Source organism: Aedes aegypti, chromosome 2 (genome assembly GCF_002204515.2).
Source record: "Aedes aegypti strain LVP_AGWG chromosome 2, AaegL5.0 Primary Assembly, whole genome shotgun sequence".
Taxonomy (NCBI): Eukaryota; Metazoa; Arthropoda; class Insecta; order Diptera; family Culicidae; genus Aedes; species Aedes aegypti.
The window spans coordinates 105189881-105195940 of record NC_035108.1 but is presented as its reverse complement, the minus strand read 5'-3'; the positions used below and the strand labels follow the sequence as shown (position 1 = coordinate 105195940).

Genomic DNA, 6060 nt, shown 5'->3' with positions numbered 1-6060 from the left:
AAGAAAGTTGTTGCAATGGCATTTCTTCCGGCTAATGATATCCCGGAAGCTTTTCAAGAGCTCAGGAAAAACAGTCAAGAGTCCATGAACGATTTCATGGACTACGTTTCTGAATTCTACGTGATCGGACGTAGAGTGTAGAACAAAAACTCGAACCGTGCACCCATATTTCCGCCAAATCTGTGGTCTGTGTTTGACAATGTCAAAAATAATCTGCCTCGGACTTCGAATAATATCGAAGGCTGGCATTCTAAATGGAATTCACTCTTGAAATGCGGCAATCCACCGTTTTATTGCGTCCTTCAACAGTTTCAGAGAGAAACGCAAGTACAGAAATCCTACGTACTATACAGGGACAGCCAGCTCCTAAAAAAGTAAGAACTAATGTAGAAAAAGATGAGAAGTTGGCGAATAAGGTAACTTACTATGATAGTGCCAATAAGATGGATTTCATCACTGGAATTGCTTTAGTATTGATTAACACATAATTTAGTTGTATTTTTAATGTAAAATGTAAAATGAATTCAAATTGAAAACAAATAAAAATGAATTGGAATTGAAATAAATATAACTTTTATTTTTTTAGAAAAACAAATTTATGCTATATATAGTATCAATTACAACTGGTTGTTGCGGCACACAGTATTTACACTAAGTATGCTATTTTCGAACATCGGACTACTTTTCAAGTTTGTGGTTTTACGATTGATGGACTAATTTTCATCAGTGTTTTTCCTTCTTTCGATCATAGGCTGTTCTTTCGATAATTATACATAACTAGTTATCACCCGGCCATCATAGTTATTCTTGCTTAGTTGTTTTAATATGATTTAGTGTGTTGGAATTCTAGCATTCCCGAATTACCTATATTTATGTAGAATTCATCATGATTTTTATCTCATAAACCTTCCTTGCATGAAAAGTAAGCATACGAAACAGATCCAGTGCAAATCGGATGATCCCTTCAAATATATATAGGCTGTTATTACAAGCTTGCACTGTTCAAATTGATTTTCAGCGTTGTAACTGTGTAATATTTAAATTAAATCATTGATTTTTACTTCTTTCTTCATAGGCTGTTCTTCAGAGTCTTTAGATTGCAAAGCCTATTATTTCAGCATCAATTGGATGAAAGAAAATCCTATGTTTAAAAGAAGGAAAAATCATCAATGAATAAAAAATAAGAAAAAAAAACATATGTTTACTATAACATACGGACTTGTGTTTTTTGGGTCTACAGAGAAATAAAAATATTTAAATAAACTGTCCCTGATAACTATAGAAAGGCGAAATCAATTCCTGTTACTTATGATTTACTTTGCTTTGAATTTAAGACAATTTTTGCAACGATAACATCCATTCCATGGCGATCAGGTTTATGAGGGTGAAGGGTAGTGTTTTACCATTGTTTGTATGAACAATTTGATGTCAATTTTTTGAATCATCATTTCGGGGAAATTAAATTCGGGGTAAAGAACTATTCGGGGTAATTGTGTTCGGGGGAACGGGCTATTCGGGGTAATTGTTTTAGGGGTAGTGGACCGTTCGGGGTATTGATTTTCGGGGTAATGGTATTCGCGGAAATGTTATAGGATCGTCGCGAGTCACTTCGCTATGGACCGATGCATGAGTTCATTATTTGACGTTTGAGTGGTGCCGTGTTATTTACGTGACCATGGCAACGAGTGAATTCGGCACCGCTCAAACGTCAAATTAGTGAACTCGTGCATTGGTCCATAGTGCGCATCTATGCCCTCCGCCGTGTGCATTATGCGCTCTATTGAGAATCGAGTTGCGACGCAGCGAAGTTGGTCAAAAATCAAACATCGCACGTTGGTTCACCCATTCTTAGTCGTGAAGCAGTATACCTACCGGAAAGAAATAAGGAACAGCACAAATTGAATTTTTGTTTTATTTAGGTGAGTTACAAATTTAACAGTTTGTAACAAACAATCAGAATTCAATTCAGTATACTTCGACTATCAAATTTCATCTTTCGACATTTTTTTAATTTTTTTAATTAAGACCAGAATCGGAACAATACAAATTTATTAATCAAAATTTCTTTGAATTTTACGCAATGAAAAATATTATTCGGAAGCATTTTCATTTCTTCCAGAATTTTTTTCTGCAAATGTAATGGTAGCGGAAGCATTCCTTGACCGTTTCTTGTTCTATCCTTTCACACAGTACTATCTATCTACAGTGAAACCTCCATGAGTCAATATTGAAGGGACCATCGACTCATGGAAATATCGAGTCATGGGACCATCATAGTTACCATGAAATTTTGTTTTTAGTATGGTTCCATGAGCAGTGCCGTAGCGTGCGGTTGACCAGGTTGGCACCCGCCAAGGGCGCCAGGCTCCAGGGGGCGCCAAAATCATGTCGCCCCTGGGAAATATTTTGGAGATACATATTTAGTAATTGTGGTCCCGAAGCCACAGTATCTAGAAAAAATTTCATAGACATAAACAAATAGCAATACAAAAACTATGGAGAATGAATGTCGCGTAATTCTTCCTATATAATTTATTAGCTCTATTGATAAACATGGTAGATTGAAAGTATTTCTGGAATGATTTTAACCAAATATTTAGGAAGCATCTCAGAAGGTGTTGAATGATTAATCGGTACAAAATTCCTGAAATAAAAACATGCTTAATTTTTTTTTAAATAACTTCGAAAAAAGTTCTCACAGTTTTTGCAGCAAAAGTTGCCTGTTGCATGGCCTTTCTAATGCCACTTAAAGAAAAAATTTATCGAACCAACTCCATGAGTTATGAGCATCTTAAGATTTCATAGTTTTTCACTTAAATTTGCTTATAACTTCAAAATCACAAGAATTACAAACTTGCGATGTTCAGCAAAAATGTGTATCTTTACTTCCTCTGCAACTCTTCTCAAGACCACATTCACGTAAAAATGAAAACAAAAAAATTAGATCAAAATTACTGATTTTTTGGGTCCACCCTATGTTAAAACTTTCAAAATCAATTTACTTAGCTTAAATGAAGAGTTAGATCAAAAGTGTGTTCGACAAAGTTGTTCAAAATAACATTTTCTAAAATTTTGCAGAAGAGCGCAGCCACAAATTTCATCAAACAAAAAAGTTTGAGTCAAAATTTTAGCTTAAATATGGGCCACCCTATTTAACTTTTTCCTTAAAAGATGCAAAACTCAATTACGAATAACTTCTCTGAAGACATTGAACGTCTAAAATCGACGAGAACAGAGATAACACGTTTTTCCGGCTAAATTGTCGATTCGGTCCAATGTGGCACTGTACCTTACAATATTAATTAACTCTCAATTTCCTTCACGCATTTTTCAAAGCTCTTAAAGTGATTCATGGACTACTTTGATGAAATATTAGAATTGAAAACGCTAGAGCCTAGTTTTATATGGACCACCCTATGTCAACATAGAGAAAAACCTCCAAATCAGAAAATTCAAGAGCTACATAAAAACTTGTTTTGGTAAACTAGCTAGAAATTACATGGTCTAAAACTCATTGAAGCATGAATACTAGAGAATCCATTTCCCGGCCAATTAGCTAGTCCCGGGATTTGAGTTTTTGAACTGAAAGTTTTATTAAAAAGGTGAACCTAAATTTTCAAAAAAGAAAGTTAATTATAACATATTATATGGTTGGTGGAGATGGTTGATTTTAGATTTTGAAATATTAAAACAATTTACTAAGTTTCGTAGCGTTCGTATTTGCATTCTATTTTTTCCGCCGCTCAGATGGGGGGGGGGTCCCTTGCCGAGATGGCTACGCCAATGAGATAGCTAACGATGATGATGATAGCAAACAAGAAGGGGAAACCTTGAATAATGGCAATGGGCTAATTTCAAGGCCATGTCGCCGTCGTTGGCCTTTGCATGCAAATTAAGAAACGTTCGGTGGCACCGCTACTATAATCACGACGGAAGGTGATCCACAAAATAAGAAAACAAACAGTGAGCCTCGAAGAAATGTATGCAAAATTAATCATGGAATGTGACATGAAAGCAGTATTTTTGAATGATCCAGCAATTTTTAATACAATTTGAACCGGATTCGCTGATTGTAAGAAGATTTATAGCCTTGGAACCACCTGTTCTTTTTTCTGAACTACGTGATGAAAAATTTCAATTTTTACAAAAAATTCTAGATGATGTCTTCTTCTTCTGCTTGGTATTATGTCCTCACTGGGAAAGAGCCTGCTCTCAGTTTAGTATTCAACGAGCACTTCCACAGTTTTAAACTGAGAGCTTTCTTTGCCTTAGTTGTCATTTTCGCATTCGTATATCGTGTGGCAGGTACGATGATACTCTATGCCCAGGGAAGTCAAGGAAATTTTTTTATTACAAAAAGATCCTGGACCAACCAGCAATCGAACCCAGACACCCAGGCTTTGCTTTGTAACCGCGGACTCTAACCACAATTATCTAGATGATACGCAAGTGATAATTTTAGTCATAAATCAATGATAGGCAGATATAAATTACTCAAAATTAAAAATAATAAAAATAAACAGTTCCCTCTGTAATGCAAAAGTACATTTAGATTCTGAAAACAGCAAATGTAAATGCTGGGACGCCCTTCACCACAAGATCAAGAATGATACAAATAATTTACTTGGATTTTCCGCAGTCCAAGAAATCATTCTGACAACCAATCTGACATTTGTCGGAATGGTATAACGCTCTAACAAAAGTGATTTAAATAATATTTAAATGTTAGGTTACGCTAACATTATTTTAATAGATGTTAAAATTGCGTGAGGAATTGATATAATAAAAAATAAAGTTTTAATTGAACTTGTATTTGAAAGCTTGTTTCTTTTCACACCAGCATATTCTTATAACTTAAACTAATTTCCAATTAATCTATGTGAGTCAGACATAGTCTGCACTTAATTGTACACCTTTGGGAAACGGGAACTAGGATAAATGGCGATTTCTATCCCAAGTGCAGTAGTTTCTTCAGCAGCCACTTCATCCTGAGATAGTGGATTTCCGATGGATTCTGTGCGTTCACGACCTCGTCCGCGCCATGATCTCCCAGGATGGTTTCATCGTTGGTAGCAGCAGACACCAGGGCAAAAGCCAGAACGATCAGGCAGATAGTCTGTGGATAAGATAGAATTTTTAATTTATGACTTTCAAAGTAGATGCGATAACACGCATATAATGAAGTTTAACATACCATGATCAAGAATTTCATTTTGAATGATTTTTGGGTTTTCAGCTTTTGCGAATTGTTTAGCAGAGAACACTTCCGATAGCACTGCGTACAGGTGACTGTTGCATTTTGGTGGATTCGCTCGACTTTTTAAAGAACCAAAACTGTCCGTTTGAAGTTCAGGATTTGATTTGAAACTAGTTTCGCGAAAATAAAAAAAAAGCCGATTTTAAAGCCTATGCACATAAATAATCAATGTTTGAAAGAAGATGCGAGCAAAATTTAGCTAGCTTAGTCCATAAATATTCAAGCCTACCCCAGGATGATCGGCGAGACCTTGATCATCATTGTCACACGCGATTCACGATAGCCTCTAGTTCGAGAAAACTCGTTTTTTGGAACGGATATGCCTCCTGCAGTATAGGCATTTTCTCCATGAACTTGAAAAAGCACGTTTTCACGATTTGAACCAGCTAACGACATATGCTATGGTTTGTTTAGAGCATCACTCAGGTGTTCGTCGTAATACTTCTATCATCTTCAAACCACCTTACGATCACGCCAGTATAATTCTATCCTTTTCCCTACACATTTCGAGTTCTGGCTCAAGGTCTGAGGAATATGCATTTATTTGCTTCTAGAATTTGTATGTTTTCAGAAAGCAATACAATGCATTTGTTCTACACTTCTCGTCAAACCGATATCCTGTCGATTTACACATATGCTGGTAAAGGTTGTGCTGCTGTTCCCCGAATGTCGTTTTTCCGAACGCCAGTTCCCCTAATGGCAGTCCCCCAAATATCCCGTTTCCCCGAAATACCCATTTCCACGAAAAGTGTTTGCACTTATAATTCTCATAACTTTATAAATTTGAGGGTGGTGAGCGAATT

The 6060-nt window shown here is 36.0% G+C and overlaps 1 long non-coding RNA gene across 1 annotated transcript; it reads right to left on the bottom strand.

Moving 5' to 3' along the window:
- Positions 1 to 4790: 4790 nt before the first annotated feature.
- On the bottom strand, positions 4791 to 5354 carry LOC110675238. The gene is made up of 2 exons (XR_002499309.1): positions 5195 to 5354; positions 4791 to 5116 (listed from the first exon to the last, which is right to left on the bottom strand). It is a non-coding gene; the product is annotated as an uncharacterized LOC110675238 (long non-coding RNA).
- Positions 5355 to 6060: the final 706 nt, after the last annotated feature.